This window comes from Saccopteryx leptura, chromosome 13 (assembly GCF_036850995.1).
Source record: "Saccopteryx leptura isolate mSacLep1 chromosome 13, mSacLep1_pri_phased_curated, whole genome shotgun sequence".
In the NCBI taxonomy this organism is placed as follows: Eukaryota; Metazoa; Chordata; class Mammalia; order Chiroptera; family Emballonuridae; genus Saccopteryx; species Saccopteryx leptura.
The window spans coordinates 12,966,923-12,987,370 of record NC_089515.1 but is presented as its reverse complement, the minus strand read 5'-3'; the positions used below and the strand labels follow the sequence as shown (position 1 = coordinate 12,987,370).

At 44.3% G+C, this 20,448-nt stretch overlaps 1 protein-coding gene and 1 pseudogene across 3 annotated transcripts in view; one reads left to right on the top strand and one right to left on the bottom strand.

Annotated features, from left to right (window-relative positions):
• Positions 1-20,448, bottom strand: part of GFRA1 (GDNF family receptor alpha 1) — a 188,814-nt gene that overhangs the window by 66,293 nt on the left and 102,073 nt on the right. The gene's annotated exons all lie outside the window — the stretch shown is intronic.
• On the top strand, positions 15,642-15,762 carry LOC136385207 (U2 spliceosomal RNA; annotated as a pseudogene).

Here is a 20,448-nt window from a genome sequence, read left to right as displayed (position 1 = left end):
TTCTGATAAAGGTCATTTATGAAAAAACACCTAATATCATATGTAATACTGAATTATTGAATGTATCCTCCCTAACATCAGGAGAAAGGATTATAGTCATTGTACTAAAGGAGGTCCTAGCCATTGCAATAAAATAATGGAAAGAAATAAAAGGCATATAGATTGGAAAGGAAAGCATCTTTATTTGCAGATGACTTGAAAATTCTAAAGAAGATACAAAACAACTACTAGAACTAATAAATGATACCACTCAGAAACAAAAACAGATGATTACTGATAAATATGGATACATCTCAAAAACACTACAGTGAGTGAAAATTTAAAAAAGCCTTACACACAAAAAATACACACTGTATATGTGATGTTCTAGAATAGGCAAAACTACTTTATTCTGTAAAAATATCAGCAGATCGGTAGGTTCTAGTCTAAGGGATGGAGGTGGTGACGGGATGGGAACAGACAGGAGGGAATTTTCTAGGGTGATGATAATGTTCTCTATCTTGATAGAAATTTGGATCAAAACTTAGAATGGTACACTGAAGGTTTGTACATATGATGTAAATTTTGCCACAAAGGGGGGAAAAGCTAAATAATGAAAACTGGTTGATGATATGTATACTGAAGCATTTAGGGGAAAAATATTGATATCAGCATTTTAAAAAGTTAGTGGGTTGATACATGGACACAAGGATGGACGGATGAATTCTTGCAAAGCAATTCTTTTCCAATGTAGTGGCAAATCCAGGTGGTGGGTTAACTGTACAATTTTTTCTCACTTTTCTCTCTGTTTGAAAACGTTCAAATAAAATATTGGAAAAAATAGGTTCAGGTCTATCCTATTCTTTTTTTCCAAACGTTTCATACACACAGAATGTGGAAAACAACTCCGCCTCCACCCTCTTCTCCTCCTTCTCAATCTCCTAAATCTCCACCACCCTCTTCTATTCCTCTTCCTCAATCTCCTCCACCCTCTTCTTCTCCTCCTCAATATCCTAAATCTCCACCACCCTCTGCTATTCCTCTTCCTCAATCTCCTCCACCCTCTTCTTCTCCTCCTCCTCCTCAATCTCCTCATCTCCTCCACTCTCTTCTTCTCCTCCTCCATCTCCTCAATCACCTCCAGCTCTCTCTCAGGTAATACTTGTATTTCCTGCTGCAATGAAGTTCAAAATCACAGGACATGGAAATTCGAGTTGAGTTGTCACTTGGTAAGAAGACCGATTCCCCCAATATCTATGAAAATGATCCTCCAGTGTCCAAATAATGCGACCTCAGTGACCGAGGGCAGAGGGCGGCATGAGAATGACTCGGCTGAGGCCACCCGAGTGACACCGGGTACACAAGGCACGGAGGGGCAGGCACAAGCCTGTGGTTTCCGGTCTGGGCACCGGCACGTCCTTGCCTGGGTGGGAAGGCTTCTGAACTGCTTTACCCTAACTCCGAGCGCCATCCTCTCCAGAGCTCATTTCAGAGCTCAACATGAAAACGTTGCTTCTCCCCCTCCTTCCCCTCCCCTCCGCCTCTCACCTCTCCCTCCATCTGCTGTTACTCATTCTTGAACTCAGGAGAAATGTCTGGGATGCTGTCTGAATGGGAAGTAGTCTCAGAATGAAGATGGTTTACTAGAAATCCTTTTCTCCTGGGGTGCGGGTTGTGCCGGCGAACGGGCTCCTGTCCAGCATCAGCCCAGCAGTGCGTGATGGAGAACACCATCTCACCAGCTTTTCCTTTCAAAGTGAGACGAAACCCGTCGTCACCTCGCAGGTTACACACTGCTCTCCCTACTGCCATTCTCAGCGTCTCTGGCTGCAATCACATCTGATGTGACTTGCTTCCTGTTTCCTTGGGTGCAGGACGTAAAACTTTCTAGCAACCAGACGGCCAGCTCCCAGACCAGGGAATAAAAGGAAGGGACAGGTGCTAAAGAAGAAACAGCGAAATAGGAGCCGGGGGATTAAATGTGTCCAAATCACCTGCGTGTCTTTGTACAAGTCATTTTGCCTCAGTTTCCCCATTTGTGGGATGACCTCTCTAAGCTCCCTTCAAGCCTCAAGCTTCTTTGATTTGATGGTTATAATAAAAATTGCCTTTTCTGATTAGGACATCAAGTGGTTCGGATAAAACTGGGTATCAGGGACAGAAAGTAAAAAACCCCAGCACTGGGAGGCAGGTGCTAGCCTCTCAGCTGTTTGCTGTTCTAAAAGGTAGTACACGGCCGGCCGGTTTCAACCCTGACCTACAAGCAGAGAAAAGGGAAAGGTCCTTCCGACAAAGGGAGATGTGGAGGTGTCAGGATGAATTATGTACCGGGGAGGGAAGCTTTCACATTTAGAATTCCTCTGGAGCGAGGAACTGCCTTCATCCCCAGTACAATCCTCACATTGTCCCAAATCAAAGAAGCTATCACTGTGGCCAGCAGCCGCTCATTACTTACACTTAGAAAACGGCATTGTTATTGGCAATCGCTGGGGCCAGCTAACCAGTCCAAACGATGCAGGATGCAACACAGATGCAAGCAACTAGACATCCATTTCTATAGATTATGAAGGGAAATAAAATCTGCGTGGTCTGCATGAAGCAGCAAGTTCACAAGACGCAGCGAGAGAAGGTTGTTCACTGATGCTTGCCAATTTCCGGGTATCTTTCTGCCTTTCTCCTTCGGGCAGGGGGAATTGAATTCACAACTGGTTTCCTCTTCCTTTCTCACTTGATTAATTACCACGTTAACATAACCACTGTTCTTCTTCTAATAGGCTCCCTCTAACATGTTAGCCCAGCAAATAAAAAATGAGCAAAAAGCTCCAAGATCCTCACAGAGGCAGGGCAGGCTTTGCTAGAAGCTCATATTTCCAGTCCAGTCTTCTGATAGCCACACGGATCAGATGGCAAGTCTGATCACACAGGTTGCGACCCTTGTAATCAATCCTTCAAGAGTTTGGTCTTTTCCGGTTGGGATGTTGAAGATTACATTTAAGATGCACAGGTTGGCTCTCGGGACCCAGTTTTGTCATTCATACACCATTGCAGACACATTGTAGCAGAGGATGATGCATTTCTTCTTCACCCTGTTTTTTCCATGACTACACTAAGCCTCAAGCCATACCCAAGTTTTCTCTGGGGTTCACAGTGACTGAGTTAATCTGAAATACCTGTGAATTTGGAAATAATTCTTCCATCTGTTGCAGTCAGTGCCCAATGGGAAGCACTAGTCATGGGCTCACCCCGACTCGTTCAGCCCACGCTCAACCCGTTAGTATGTCCTTTCCCAAAATGCACACACCGTGGTCCACCCCACCCCACCCATACCTTCAAAAATTAGATGCCGCCTATAAGTGGTGTGCAAGTTACATGCTTGCTGCTGCAAAATGATTAATAGTGCCCAGCAAATGGGATCATTACATTTTTAATTAACCTTTCCAACCTCCTCCACCTTTGCTTTCTGTTATACACTGGCTCTCTGAAGTTTTCTATTTGTTTATGTTCAACATGGTTTGCAACAAAAGCACAAAACAATGATAGCACGTGACACAGGAGTCGGTCCCCAGGTGAGATGCCTGGCGAGGTGCGGTGGCTCATTGAACGCAGGCTATGGGGATGGGCGCTCAGAACTTAGTGGCTGGGTTCCCACCTAATTTTTGTTTTGGCAGCTTAGCATTATTTAATGGCCTTGGCTACCAGGAAACTGGCTTTTTAAATTCTCTTTCAAGCTAATTATAATTACCGTGGATAAATCATACCATGATCAATTATAAAAATCTCGGGTTCATAAATATTTAACTTAGCATTTAAATCCACGCGGCAGGAGAGCCTGAAATTTCTGAGCCCTTCTCTTTGCAAACAACTGCTTTATTACCGTTCCGATGCCAATTACCGAGAACCGATCCCAGCCTGCCTTGCAGCACACGCAGGCACGTACCCAAGCATCATGCCTTCTCTGTGTTAAGAACGGCACAATTCAGTGGTTTCTGCAACACGCCAAGCCAGCCCCTCATTAAAGAAGATATTCTGCAAAGTCTTCTATCACCATCTTTTTAATTCCTCAAGTACGAGGAGGCACAATTACGATATTAGACATAAAAACACTCATTAAAATGTATTTTTATCTAATATAAGATTGATTCTGAGATAATTGAGGTCAGATTTGTTTGGAAAATGTATTGTGACATGTGCAAATGTTGATGCAAAGAGGAAATGATCTTTCACGGGGGCTCAAGCAAAACAGCTAAATATTTTCCAGCCAAATCATAAAGCCATAATTGGATTTCAATTTAGTAATAGTTGGCCTAAGACAGGCCATTTTTAATAATCTAATTATGTTCAGGGCCTCCCCCAGAACTCAATGACTGCTTCAGAACTATTAATTGTACTCAATCCTGCTGGATCTTCAACCATGAAATTCCCTATTACATGTAGGACTGGCTCCTAGTTATGAGTATTTTTCCCCCCAATCTCAGATAATCTTTATAACAGCCACAAGTGCCTATGCCTTTAATATCCTAAACGTGAACTCTTTTAATGACTTTCTCTGGATCAGAACACTTGGTCCCCAGGAGCTTAGGACTTGGGGTCCTTTTTTCTACAGACAGAAGTCAGAATGAAATCTATATATAAACATCTTCCTTATTTTTTATGAGGACAGAGAGAGAGAGAGAGAGAGCATCCCTTGCTTTTGTCTGATTTTCATTAATTAAAGGTATTTGCTCACATCTCATTAGCAGTAAAATTAATGAGTACTTCAACCACAGGAAGAGATCTGCATGATAATGTAAAGCTAATTCATTTTATGGGGTACAGGCTGGAGCACCACTAATATTTAGCCATTTCAGCAGTAAAGGGCTAAATACATCTTCAAAACCCATGCTGCTGCTCCCCAGAGAAAACAACAAATGTAGGCCAACCAAGTAATAGTCTCCCCGCTGTTCTACCAACATATCGCCGCAAAGAGGGCTAAGTGAGTTAAGTGAGAGGGAAAGATGGAGCAGTTCGTTTTTAATAATTTTCTAAATAAAACTGGAGCCTTAAAACAATGTACCTGAACTTTTCCACCAGTGTACTCAAATTCAGGAATTTCCAAGTGTGGGCCACGCAAAGCAATCGCCCTGGGAAGCTGGACACTTACCCCAAGGAGGCTGCCAACATTCCAGACATTTCATAAACTCTTCCCTGAGGAGCCTGAGGCGTGCTCTTTGAAATACTATGGGCAACAATCTCCACACTGGGCGGCGATGGAGTTGAAAAGCCAAATGTCACGTCTCACTAAAGGTGGTCGTGAACTAGGTGCCGATGTTGAGCAATGCTTAGGGGTAGTAAATACTAGGTGATGAATATCTGTAAGGATTTTCTTTCCATGTGGGTGAATTAATCGGTCAAGGGGCTTCCCTGCAAAGGAGACAATGACGGCACTGGAGTGAGTGCTTTTGCTTCTCCAGGTGGCTACTTGGAAGGACAGAATTCATTTGGACGTACGTGTTCTCGACAGGCTCGTCTTCCGTGGTGGTACTGTCCATTCGCTGTGTTTCTCCAACGAGCCAGCCCAAAAGGATGCCACCAGAAGGCAGGCTCCAAGCCCACACATGTCACTTTTACTACACAATCTACAAAAAAACTGTTCTGGCCTCTGATATGCACAGACAGAAGAAAAAGTATGCGTTCCAGCGCCAAGGAATCGGCTGAAACGATGAAAAATGAAGAGGCTGAAGATCCTATTAAGTATCCTGGACGACGCTGAGATGATAATGAATCATTGATGATCTTGGTGGTTGTCAGGGCCCTCGCCACCGTGCGGGATTTTCCGCAAAGATAAGCTAAATATCAGGTCTTTATTTTTAGTTAAAGAGCATAAAATTCAATGCCTTTCCTCCCAGGAGCCTATTTACATACCTGCTGTGCCTCCTCTTTGCCCTCACCTGCTTCCCAATTAATACCCCATTAAGCCGCTCCACCTGCAGTGGCTTTTACCTTCCCGGCAGCCCTGCAACTGTCACTGTCTGCTGCAGCTCAATTGTTTCTTTTGGGAAGATAAACAGAAGCTGCATGAATAAGGATGGTGGGACTTCTGCCGTTTGCTGAGGGTGAGTTCAGTACATAGTCGCTGGAAGCCTGGGCCAGTTTGAGAAACAGCAAGCTGGCCCTGACCGGTTGGCTCAGCGGTAGAGCGTCGGCCTGGCGTGCGGGGGACCCGGGTTCGATTCCCGGCCAGGGCACATAGGAGAAGCGCCCATTTACTTCTCCACCCCCGCCCCCTCCTTCCTCTCTGTCTCTCTCTTCCCCTCCCGCAGCCAAGGCTCCATTGGAGCAAAGATGGCCCGGGCGCTGGGGATGGCTCCTTGGCCTCTGCCCCAGGCGCTAGAGTGGCTCTGGTTGCGGCAGAGCAATGCCCCGGAGGGGCAGAGCATCGCCCCCTGGTGGGCAGAGCGTGGCCCCTGGTGGGCGTGCCGGGTGGATCCCGGTTGGGCGCATGCGGGAGTCTGTCTGACTGTCTCTCCCCATTTCCAGCTTCAGAAAAATACAAAAAAAAAAAAAGAAACAGCAAGCCACTCGCTGGGTGGATGTCTGGAAGGGGAGCGTAGTCACCTCCCAGACGGTAATGCGGAGAAGGGACGGCTGTCTTAATTAGTCAGATTTTGTGAATTTCAGAATACACACACACACACACACACTTTAATAGTGTTTTGCTTTCATGTCAAGTTGGGTAAATAACATCTTGTGTGGTTGAGGTTTCTTAGGTGACCTATTTTAATGAAGATTCGCGCATTATTTCTCTTTTATGCAAACAAGTTGCACATGTTTGAAAAGTTGATTTCTTCAAGGGAAGACCAGGAGCCCCTGACGACCAAAGCTGAAAAAAACACAAACCGGAGATTCCTGGGTCCTGTCCCACCATCTGAGACTCTGGTTTTTTTTTTTTACCCAGCTCCCAAATACTTCTGGTGATCAGACTTGGAATTCACTGATCAGGTAATTAAACCTTTCTTTTTTGCTACCCACCTGCACACCCACTTAAGTTCCTAGGAAAGCCCAGCTTTCCGGTTGGTTCTGGTCACATATTCAGGAATGTCATTCCTAAGAGGAACAGCTAATTCAGGCGGCGTTCCAGAAAGATCTTGTTGATGAGAGAGGGCTTCCTCTGCCCTGATTCCCAGCGTAACTTCAGAACTGAGCCTAGATTAGGTTTACCGGGCCACCCCAGCACCGGTCCTTCCAAGGTGGGCTAACACAAAGCCCCCCTGAACTGCAGGGGAAGCAGACAGCAGATCGGGCATGTGTGCGTGCCCATCTGCACGCCTCAGTGCACCTCTGTGTTTTATTTTAATGGTGTGTTGTTGGCAAGAGTTCCCGCTCATTTCATTTCTAGCTTTAAATTGGTTCCAAATGCATTCACACATTTACCCTTCTGAGCCCCAGTATAACACTTGTTAGAGCCCCATTTGAAGGACTGCACCAGTCAGTTCAAGGATTAAGTTTAAACCCCGGAATTTTTACATTAAAATTCCTTAGTCAGAACCTCCATTGTGTCTCTGCAACTTAATCTGCGGCTCTGTCTCCCGCAGGAATTGCAAAGTAAATACAGTTATATCCGCACGGTGTTCTGCGGGCACCAAGCCACATCTACCCGGGGGGTGTCCTCCCACCTGGCTCCTGTCCGCTGTGGGTGCTGGGAGTCTGGCGAGGCAGGTGGAGGCAGCTGGGGCACCCAGCACTCTCGGGCTGCTTGGGGGACATGTCTTTCCTCAGTTTCGCACACAAACTGTCATCTATGGAGTCATCGCCTCCCCGATGTCCGTGTAATTGAAGAACCCTGGGCTATAAGAGAAGGATCCCGGCTCCCGAAGCCTGATGTTTCCACCTAGCCGTTTGCTTAGTGAGAAAAATAAAAGGTGTAACAGGCAAAATGCACGTGTTCTGCCTCAAAACTCCTTTTAAGCTTCAGAAAGTGCCTTTTCTAACGGAGACCTGGACTTGCTCACTAGCTGGTTATGGTAAGAAATGCCTACTTGAACTGTCACATTGAACCCTGGGTGAGTCTGAAGGTAGATGTGACTACTGGGGTCAAGACGAAGCCATCTGCTTCATGCTTGGGGAGATCAGAATGACTCGGCACCAGTGCCGGGGTGCAGGCCAGCTGCTAATGCTGCTCTCAGCTCCCCTGGACATGCCAGAGGTGCAAGGTCACCCTTCCGATAGGGTGTTCAAGGACAACAGAAGTGAGGCAGGCCAGCTGCTGAATGGCCAGCCCTGCCACCTCTCAGTGGGTCTGTAACGAAGGGATGAAAAGCCGCCATGAATTTCTGCCCTACAGGAGGTCAGCCTGGGTCCCCAGCAACCCCGCGTGAATGGAAGAGGCTCTGTGTGGCAGAAATGCCTCTTTTCCTGCAGAAAAAAGACACCCCATGAAAAACCATGCAAAGTTAGACCTTACAGCTCTCGGATTCAGCCTTCTTAGCATGAGTTGTCAAACACAGGTGTTAGCCTCTGACCCTTTAAAACCTGAAAAACGGACTAAGGAACAGCTCCCGAGAATGTGCTTGATGAGTCTAGAGCTTCCTCTATTACAAGGGAAAACCCAGCAGTCTTCTCGCTGTGCTGTTCGCTAAGCAACTGATCAGAAGAGCCAGGTTCCAGAGGAGGATAATGTGGTAGAAGTACAATACAGTTCCTAGGGGGAAGCGTGAAGGTGGACACGGGGACAGGGGTCACTCAGTAAGGAAGTGGGCATTCTCAGGACCACAGTGCACCCTCCCGGAACTTCTCAAAAATACAATAAAATGAAGTGGAAGTCCAGTGGGGACTGTTGTTGGGAGTGGGGGACAGCAAGGCTTTCCCAGGTCCAATTTCATCTATTCTGTGGGACAGATGCTCCCCAGTGCTAGATTCAAGAGCTCTTTGTTATGACTGTAAGGAGATTCATTCCCTCCGAGTTTTCCATAAGCCCTTCCAGAGTCTCACGTGAGAGGTTCTGTTCAAGATCATCAGCGGGACCCTATTTACTGGTGTTGGGGACTTGTGGTGGTGGTTTATGCAGTTTGGAGATTTGGCTTAGGAATATATGGTTTTTTTGTGTGTGGTTTTTTTTTTAAAAAGACAAATTAAATAGAACCTTGAGAAGATAGGTCAAAAGCCTAATGACAGAGAACCAAAGTTTTGGAAATCTGACCTATGACCTGACCATGGGAGTTCATGTCCAGTATGGTGTCTGCATGTTAGGAAGGAAAAAAAGAAAAACTACCTCAATCTATTTTTTGACACCAAGGAGAGACGTCCCATGCGCAGGACATTAAAGTCCCAGTAACTCAGGAGCACTTCTGCACGAGAGGGAATAGAAGAGAAATTATACATGTGATTACAAGCACCACACTGTCTCAATCGTCCCCTACAACCGAACTCCACAGAGGAGACAAAGGTATCCATGGGAGACTGGCGTGTCAGTAAATACATAAAGCACAGAAGTCCCACATAGTTGACATTTGAAGAACAAAGCTATCCATCAATGTCCTGGCATAGATCGATCAAACAGAATGCCACTGCAAAAAAAAAACCCTAATAGTATGATGGTAATAATGTAGCCATAAAACCTCTGGTCTGTAATTGACTGCTTCCACTTGAGGCTAACCTGTCTGAAACAGTGACTAATGTTCACCTAAAGATTTCACTTGCTTTGAATGACAATCAGTTACACCTGACACCAGTCTCAGTGGATGGCTTGTGCTGGATAATGGCCCAGGGACAGACGCCAAGGGGGGTGGGGAGTATATCCCAGTATATCCCCAAACAAGGGATGCAGTTCTGTGATGCTTAGCTGTGGATTTCAAGTATGTTTCCTCTCCACCTTCAGATTGGAGGGAGCTGCCACTTTCTGACAAAGTACTAATTAGAAACCAAGCGTTCAGGACCATTATTGCAAGTTCCTCAAGGTATCCAGGTCTTAGTTGCTGAGTTTTGTTTAGTGAGCATATTACTATAAATCACACTCCTGGACCAGAAGACTATGTATGCTTTGTCTTCTTGCAATAAGTAACCAGAGGCAGAGAACCCAAAGGCAGGGGCTATAGAGGGGGACAGTATTCACATGCCTTGCCCTTCTCTCTCTTTTTTTAAAAGTTGCTGTGAATTCTGGTTGCCAGTCTTAGGTTAAGTGGGTCTTATGAGATGAGAGACGTGGCTAGTCTGTTGGCAGTGAGAACCAAATTTTGAAAGGAAAGCTTAGGGCTCTTGCTAGAAGATTATTTACCTCTGAGCACAAATTCAGAGCCCTCTCACAGGACAAATGGCTGTTGAAGGGGCAGGTGCCATGCAATGCAAGGTTATTAATGGTGGGCATTTGCCACAGTGAGACTGATCAAGTTCAGTAATGCCTGGCCTCACGGCAAGACGGAGAAAGGACCATGTTGGCCCTGGCCGGTAGGCTCAATGGTAGAGCGTCAGCCCGGTGTGTGGATGTCCCAGGTTCGATCCCCAGTTAGGGCACACAGGAGAAGCACTCATCGGCTTCTCCACCCCTCTGCCTCTTGCTTCTCTCTGTCCTCTCTCTCTCTTCTCTTCCTGCAGCCATGGCTCGATTGGAGCCATTTGGCCCGGGTGCTGAGGATGGCTCCATGGCCTCCCTTCAGGCACTAAGAAGAGCTCAGTTGCTGAGCAACAGAGCAACACCCCAGGTGGGCACAGCATCATCCCCTAGTGGGTTTGCCAGGTGGATCTTGATCAGGGTACATGTGAGAGTCTGTCTCTCTGCCTCCCCTCCTCTCCCTGGAAAGAAAAGAAAAAAGAAAGAAAGAGAAAGAGAGAAAGGAAAGAGAGAGAGAGAGAGAGAGAGGAAAGAAGAAAGAAAGAACCATGTTTACACACATCGGCGTGCTTGGCTTTGTGTTAACTCATAACTGGAGGGACACCCATTTCCCTATAGTGTCACTCATCCCCAGTGAGGCTCACCTGCACTCCCTGAGAACTAAGAACCATCACCACTTTGCTAATTTAATTTCAAAGGATGAGACTGTCTCCCTTCCTTTCAACACACGCACAGCAGAGAAGACCTCTGTGTCTTCCCGTTCACAGTTTTGAGTAAAAACCCTTTATATGTTGGATTCAAGTAAAATGAAGTCATTTCTGGGTCTCATTATGACAAAAATCTCCACGACCTCTCGGTGCCCAGATGAATTAGCAAGTTCCCACTTTTCAGCCAGCCAGGAACTGTTACCCAGAGCAGAGATTTTTATCCACACTGTAACTAGAAATTTTAATTAATATGTCTGGTGGCCTCTAATGGACTTTGAGTATACGTCAGATTGCTTTGTGCCCTTTGATATATACTTAAAGGTAATTGGGTAGTCTTTCTGATGTATTTTTAAAGAGCAAACTATCGATTAATAATGTTTCAGTATTAATATAACCACTTTGTGCAGACCAAGAAACATCAATAGGAGAAAACCCATATTTATCTGCAAATTAACAACTCTATATGGATCTGTTACTTTAAACTAAATGGGGTGCATCCACCCGTTCCATGCCAATGGGGACTGGACTCCTCGAAATAAAGATGAAAGCAGAAGTTGGCCTTAATTTTCTACTGCGCAAAACGAATGTTCTCAGCAGTTCGTGCCCCAGTGCAGCTGAGGGAGGGAGGCCGCAAGGCACAGGTCGGCACTCCCGTCTGACTGGCCAACATTTTTAATACCTTACCCCTGGAAACACTTCATACTTGGGGAGCTTTCGCTGCTGTCACTACCTAACAGAATGATATAAAGAAACGGCTGGACCATTCAGGACGGAGATGGAAACAAAGATCCTGGCTTTATCCCTGCTTAAAACAGCTGGGCAGTTCATATACTTTGGGAGTCGGTTCATTCAAATCGATCCTCGCAAGGAGGAAATGAGGGAGAATTTTGTAGACTTGCAATGAACCAGTTCCTGAGGCTGGGTTTGAGGACACTGGCCGAAGCAGTTCTCAAACAAACGGGACTGCCGGCTTCTTCATTGTTTTTGTTTGCTTTTAAATACCTAGAAGGCCTAACGTTTCTGCTAAAGAGGTTGGTTTGGACACGCTTTGGTTGCTTTAGCATGGCAGATTGGGTCCACTAACCCTCAAGCAGTCGGTGGAAACAGTCGTGTGATTGGCCAAGGCAGCCTACAGAATGGCAGTGATGGCAGTTTCCATGCTGGGACCCCGAGCCAAACTTCTGCAAGGGTCACTGTGCTCGGAGCTGATAAGAAAATATCCAGACATTGCAAATACAACCTGAATGTTATTTAGATTTGCGGAGGGAGAAAAAGATAGCAGCTGGCAGAGCTCCTTGTCCCAGTTTCATTCTCTCGCTCTCCCCTCCAAGGGGCACGGCCCATTTCACCGGGACTCGGCCACAAGCTGGAAGAGCCACAGATGGGAACTGAGATCCGGAGACGTGACGGGCATGCACAGTGAGGCCAGGTGGGAAGTGAGCCGCACCCTCGGAAGAAGACTGGAGTCCGAGCACCCAGGGTCCTGACCCCAGGCCAGTGTTCGCTCCACTCCGATGTGCTCTGGCCTATCTGTCAGTCTTGAGGCCTGGCTGTAACAGGTGTGCCGACCGGCTCACCTGAATAGGGGTGACGTTCCGTTAAACCAGTGACTCTTACATTTTTTATTTGTTTGTTTTTTTGAACATAGGAATCTCCTGGAGAATTTGGATCCCATCTCCGCAGAATTGGATTCCGTGGATCTGGGGCGGGACCTGGGAATCTGCATTCCAACAAACTTCCCGTGATTCTGCTACATTACATTCCCTGCTAAGTCCATTCGTGAGATCAATATTCTGCATCTAAAGAGTAAGGTAAGCCAACAATAATTTAAGCTATAACAAGTGTTCTTTAATAGTTCTATCACACAACTCGTTCGTTCATTCATGCATTCTTAGTATTTATGCTAACTAACATTTATGGTGTTTACTAGCAGGCTAAGCCACATAAATTTTGCCTCTCTCATTCCAAGACCAATCTACGCACTCACATTCAGTTCAAGTTAGTAAATATTAACCAAACAAATAGTGTGGTGTAAATGTGCTGGTTACCTGTGAAGAATACAAGATAAGCCTGACTAGGCGGTGGCGCAGTGGATAGAGCGTTGGACTGGGACGCATAAGGACCCAGGTTCAAGACCCCAAGGTCGCCAGCTTGAGCGCGGGCTCATCTGGTGTGAGCAAAAAGCTCGCCAGCTTGGACCCAAGGTTGCTGACTCGAGCAAGGGGTTACTCGGTCTGTTGAAGGCCCACGGTCAAGGCACATATGAGAAAGCAATCAATGAACAACTAAGGTGTCACAATGAAAAACTGATGATTGATGCTTCTCATTTCTTTCCGTTCCTGTCTGTCTGTCCCTGTCTATCCCTCTCTCTGACTCTCGCTCTGTCTCTGAAATAAATAAATAAAAATTAAAAAAAAAAAGAATACGAGATAATGTTGGCTAAGCAAAAAATAGCCTTTTCTTGCTAAAAACTCAAGGAGCAAACACACTCAAGGAATAACATAGTGCTGGAGACACAGGGCAGGTGGCAGAAACCATCAGCTGGCAAAGGGTGAACTACTTAACCCTGTGAGGAGTGAGCTTTGTTCATGCTCCCTGACCCCCAGGACTGAGTTTTATTTTCAAAAAATGAAATTAGTTCCAGTTACAGTTTTATTAACTTAAAAGCATATTTGTTTGATAACCAATTTATGGAAACTAGAAGAACATACATTTGCCTTTTTTTAATGTTGCCTTACACATTTTTAAAATAAATTGATTGTACTTTGGTTGATCAGGAGGCACGAGGACCTACATGAACATTCGTACTACTCAAAGGGTTGAAAACAGTCCTGTGACAACTGGGCACCACCTTGGAGAAAGATAAAATTATATCTTAAGGCATCCATACGCAAAAATAAATTCTAAGTGGGTGAAAGAATAAAATGTGAAAAACAAAATTTGAAAACGTTTAGGAAAAAAACATAACAAATTATCTTAGTGACTTTGAGATAAGGATGAAATATTTAAAGAAGACACACATACCCCCAAACCATAAAGGAAAATTAATAAACTGATTGCATTAAAATGAAAAACTTAATACAACAACAAAGATTTCCAAAAGCAAATTACAAATATGAGCCACAGACTAGGAAAAGATACTCCAACTCACAGAAGAATGATACCCAGAAATCATATACAGTGTGTCCGTAAAGTCCTGGTGCACTTTTGACCGGTCACAGGAAAGCAACAAAAGATGATAGAAATGTGAAATCTGCACCAAATAAAAGGAAAATCCCTCCCAGTTTCTGCAGGATGATGTGGCAGCATGTGCGCTTGCGCAGATGATGACGTAACACTGTGTATACAGCGAAGCAGCCCACGACCGTGCCAGTCGAGATGTGGACGATACAGAGGAAAGTTCAGTGTGTTCTGTGGCTCGCTAAATTTGAATCCGTGACCAAAGTGCAACGTGAATATCAGAGCATTTATAACAAAGCGCCACCACATAGGAATAACATTACTTGGTGGGATAAGCAGTTGAAGGAAACCGGCAGTTTGGTGGAGAAACCCCGTTCTGGTAGGCCATCAGTCAGTGATGAGTCTGTAGAGGTTATACGGGATAGCTACCTAAGGAGCCCTAAAAAATCTGTGCATAATCCCACATCGAACTGCACTGAATAGGTATGAAGTTGGGAGAGTTTTCCTTTTATTTGGTGCAGATTTCACATTTCTATCGTCTTGTGTTGCTTTCCTATGACCAGTCAAAAGTGCACCATGACTTTACGGACACACTGTAGAACGCTGTGAATTAATATGGAAGATAGAAATATAATGAGGTGATCAATAAAACACTGTCAAGCATTAAAATATATTGCATGACATTGAAATTCTGAGGATAAAAAAGAATAGAATCTCAAGTTCAAAGGACAAAAGGAATGATACAAACTTTCTAACTGTTAAGAAAAACCTTAGTAGTATATTATTTAAATGGGTGCCCGTAAATAGTCAAATCGCTATAACTAATTTATTTTCCCTGAATTCTTTGCAAATAATTGCTCTTTGGGGTTTTAGCTTTAAATATCTATATTAAAATATTACACAAAGTAAATTCTTTCCAACTAGATAAGCTTATGCTGGAATATTTTAGCTGTCAATTAGAATATATACAAAGAAGCACACAGTTTTCCAAAATTTTGGGGGGGACTGCCTGAGCAAAAGCATTTGAAGAACACAGCTATAGAGGGCCTCCTATCTGTATGAATAGCTATGAGATTACACTGCCCATTGTTAACTTCCAATAATAATTATTATAACCCAATTGCCCACTGGCAAAAGACAGGACAAATAAGTTGTGGTGTATTCATACCACGAAATACTACCAATGGCAGTGAAAATGAATAAACAAGAGGTACGGTATATGTATCAAGATGGATAAACTTCAAAACAACATTTGAAAATGAGGCTAGTTATAGGAGTATATGAACTTAGTGTTTTTATAAGGAATAAAAACCCTAAAAAATAGGTGTGTGTGTATGTGTGTGTGTGTGTATAAATGATAATGATGAACACCAAATCAAGAGGGTTACAGAATCCGATACCTAAGGGGACCCCAGATTTTGTGGGGCCACAGGATATAGAATTTAGGAAGCTTTCTTAATACATGAATACATATCTCTTCTCTGGCCTTCTGGCTACGATCAAGTGTAATATCTGTTCTTATCTGTTTAAAACATGAATGCAGAGTTTTTAACAGAAAAATACGTGTTTATCATGGTGTCTGCTACACTCTCAAGCATATTCCTGATAGAACATTTCTAATTTGAGTGTTGATAAGAGTAGAGGTATTTGCTTATAATTTGATATGCTGAATGATTTGACACTTTTTTCCCCCCACAAGCTACTTTCTGGCTCTATACCTTTCATATTTTCTTTCCCCTCTACTATCCACAAACCTCAGGTGTGGGCATCAGAGGACACATTCATATTGCTCTGTAAGTCTGGTCCCTGTGGCTTCGCGACACGTGGCTGGTGTGTGGGAATAGTGGGTGGCAGGAGTATTTTTGGAAGTTATACGTTTCTTCCGCTGGGACATCTAGCAATGACTTTAACAATACGTGGAAATAACTGGGCCCCATGTAAATCTATCCCCCTAAACCCTAACTAAATGCATCCCTGCTGTCAACTCCCCCTTAGCCAGATGCTCAATTATCTGAGACCTGTTGAATCCTGCGGAACACCGGGGGGGGGGGGGAGGACGGACATGTGTGACTGAGGAAAGGTCAGAGTGGAAAAAGACAGAGACCTTCCCAATTTGCAGCTAAAGTCTTACTCTGCAAATTTTACAAATTTTTGCAAAAAACATATAATCATGTAAACACTGCTGGAGCCTCTCCTAGCACTTGTGGAAGGAAGGGGCCCCATCTTAAGTTTCATTAGCTTCCTGGTAAATTCGCTCCTGGGGACCTGGGGATAAGGACGGGATTTGTAGTAATTTATTTAAGTGCGTGTGTGTGTGTGTGTGTGTGTGTGTGTGTGTGTGAGAGAGAGAGAGAAATATCTCAGAAGCAAATATGGCAATATGTTATGATTTGGTAAAGCTGGGCTGGTGGGTACCTGTGTACACATTTATATTTCTGCTTACATTCGTTTCTATGTTTCAAATGTTCCATTAAGAGAGAGACAGAAACAGAGAAAATGCTGAGTGTGCTTGCATCCTGAAGTCTCTGGGGGGAAAACTCAGCGTAGAATTGTTGGGGGTGGGGGGTGACAACCTGGTAAGATTTGTGACAGCTGTCAGTCACCAAAGGTCAAGCTCCCTGCTCTACCGGTTGGAGCTGGGAGTTCCTAAGACACCATCGAATTGAAAACGCACGTGTGACACATCCTTGTTCCAGAAGAGACCAGCTTATGCCCCCACTCCTGGTTCCCCACGGAAAGGGCTACCTTGTTGTATCAAGACAAAAGAAATTGCTAGCGCCAAGCGTGACTCTGTCACCACATGTCACTTCCAATCAGTTGGCACATGTCAAAGAATGACACAAAAAGCTGCCACCTGCCATTCTCTCACAGAGCACAGCAAACTTCTTTCGACAAAACATTTCAACAGCAACCAAGAGAAAATGTCCTTCATGCGCCACAATGGCGTCTCCGTGAATGATAGCAAGGCAGAACCTCGTCTCCTAGAACTGGAGACAACAGAGGAGAATGCACCTCTGCAAAAGGTCTCAAGTTAATAATAGACCCTCCACGCTTCCCCCCTGCAAACGGTCCTCCCCCAGATAGCCGCTTCCTGGGGATCACAGTGGGAGTGTCAAAAAGCCACGTGGAGCCTTTTTTGAAATATGAGGTGTAACTATTTCTGCCTAAAATGAGGAATATTATAGACCATGATGGCTGAGCTATTTTCCACGGTGCTTTCATCAAGGGTGAGAACAAAGAAAATCATTTGGTGGTGGTAGAGAGGATGGTCGAGAGGATGTTTTGAGAGTTTTGCCTTTTGTCTTCTGGCTTAACTGTGGAGTACTTTAAAATAATTACCAAGAATTATAAAACGTGAAGGCTAAATGTGATCTTAGGGATAATGCAGTCCAATATTCTAATCACAGTCATGCACCATATTTCACTCATATATGGGGTATAAAACGGAAAGCAATGAATGAACAAACAAGACAAACAAACATTAAAAACTCATTGACACGGATAAGAGTACCATGGTTACCGGAGGGAAAAGGTGGGCGGGGTGGCAGAAAAACGTGAAGGGGGTCAAATCTGTGATGGTGGAAGGAGACTGGACTTGGGGTGGTGAGCACACAGTGCGACTCACAGATGATGTGTTATAGACTCGTACACTTAAAACCTATATAATTTTATTAACCAATGTCTCCCCAATACAGTTAATAAAATTTTAAAAATTATTACATCACATCATCCCCCTCAAAACATTTTTTAATAAATAAAGGTGAAAGAAAGCAGCTGCTTGCCCGGAGTTGCACAGCCAGCGGAAGGGGACTCAAATCTTCTCACCACGAACCCTGCAGTCACGTGACTCTGGCAAGTCACTAACTTGTATTCTTCCATTTCTTTATGTGTTAAATAGGGATGTGGTAATAGTACGAGCCTCACAGAGTCCTGAGGATGGAAATGAGGCCACACCGCCTAGCACAGAGCACGGGCTAATAGCATGGGCTGTTTTCGTTTTAGCATTCACCAGTTCACGCAGTTCTTCCACACTGCCGTGACCCCACAGCCACAGGCAGTGTTCCAGAAAGAGCTTTATTGGTGGGGGGGGGGGGGGTACCCAGACAAATATAAATATATAGAAAATGATCCCGTATTTCCATACGATGGCTTTTATTAAATAATTGACTTTAATCCGAAGGAAGAAAAAAAAGATCGTAAAACACAAAGATGCAACTTACTCCAGGACATAAAGAAAAAAGATGAATGATGAGAAAGAGGCACTGAAATCTCAAACAATTAAAGAGACAAGTAAGAAAAATGAATCTGTGCTCTAACAGGCTCACTCTTTAACTTGACTCAAATGAAGTTTCAAATGCATTTTAAAGAAAAGAAATGGTTCTCCTATAACTAGAGCACACTGGGTCTGAGTGCCACACACATCCAGACAAGAGACTAGCTGGGCTGGGTCACCACGCGAGCGGCCCACAACCTAGAGGGATAACCAGCAAATTATATGGATCAGCAAAGTAGCTCCAACATTATGTGCATCTTTAAAATACGCTTCCAGCGTGTTCTGTAAGACAGAGCCACTGTCATGTTGGAGAAGTTATAGCAAATTAATAAGGAGCTTGACATGCTTGAGAATACTTAGGGTTTAACAATGAAGCCATTACTCTTTATCTCCTTGAATTCCAAGAAAGCAAGAAATAGCATCACAATAAAAAAATCTTTCATAACAGTTGATTAGAAAATATAGCCTGTGGAAAATCAGGCTGTCGTCGCATCTTGCACATTAAAAATCCAAATATGTTCGAGAACCTGGGATTTTTAACCCCCCACAGCTTTAATACAAAGAATCACATTAATAAGATACAATTTAGATTTGCATTTTTTAATAAGCTTGGGATCAAAGGGAATACATAGCTGAAGGGGTATTAAGCCATGTGCACACAAACTGCTCAAGACACGTTGAGGGAAGAAAACACATCTTCCCCCTACAGGAAGACACCTAAAATTTGAGCAGTCGGAGAATGTGTTCTTTCTTCTGTTCATCATGACTACTTCACAATTCCCAAGCATTTCAAATCGGTCCAGGTAGACTCAGCTGCTGATCACCTAATGGACTCAGTCCATCCCAACATTCTAGCACATTAATTGGGGACATCAACGAAGGAATTGACTTAGGACCTTTCCTCTTATGTATATTATGTTACTTCCTCTTGTCACGGTGTAAAGACAAGAGTCAGTTCCTTAACTGCTTGGGTTGGGTAGGCTATGAGTATGGTTTCCTATTTATCAAACTATTCTTCATTACCATAAAAAACAAAACCACTCCCATTTTAAAGAATGATATCAGAGTCAGAGGCCAAGAGCCTCACACAGAAATCTTCCTTCTTGAGACATTCCAAGCACTCCCAAGAATGGCCTTTGGGGACAGTGCGGTTAGAGCCTTCTAATAGTTATGTTCGTTAATATTTACTGAGGGTTCACTATGCGTCTAACACGATACCAACTAAAAACTCGCCATGCATGTTTTTACTCTGTCGTCCCCATTTTAACGGCAGGGAAAGGCTAAGTGGTGGGGCTGGGACTTGACTCAGGCAGATACTGAACCTCTGGGTCAGCTCCATTCCTGAAGGCCCAGGACAGGGAGAAACTGGGTGATTTGGAGACACAAGAAGGAAACTCTGTGTTTGGAGTGCAGTATTAGAAAAGGGAGCCGTAGCAAATGAGGTCAGAAAAGCTGGCAAAAGTGAGATACACAGCTTCAGACGCATGGGGAAAGTTGGGATAATATTCTAAGTGCAAAAGGAAATCACTAAAGGGTTCCAGGCAAGGAAGTGACATGACCCAATTCATGTCTGCTGGGTGGAGAATGGATGGGCACCGTGACATAAGGTGGACCAGAGAGGAAGCAGTTGGGAGGCTACTGCAATAATTCAGCATCCCATGCTGTGTAATCGCCCACCATTATCTTCACAACCACCATCTAAAAATGCTCGCCCCAAAGCACATCTCCAGCAGCATACTCACCCACTCAGCAGCACTCAGGTGCACTCCAATTTAAACATTTTCAAGCAGCATCTTTTATGTATTTATTTATTTTGGTGATGTTTTGAAAGCACACACATTTGCAACCATGATCTTCAGGCAATAGCTGCCTGTGGACTACATAACATAATGCAGACTTATTTTAGTATCTGCACTAGATTCACTAAGCTGATGACATTTTATTATTCAGCTACAGTAGTGTTTACTGTGTGTCAGGAAGAGATTACAATACAAGTCCTTTCATTG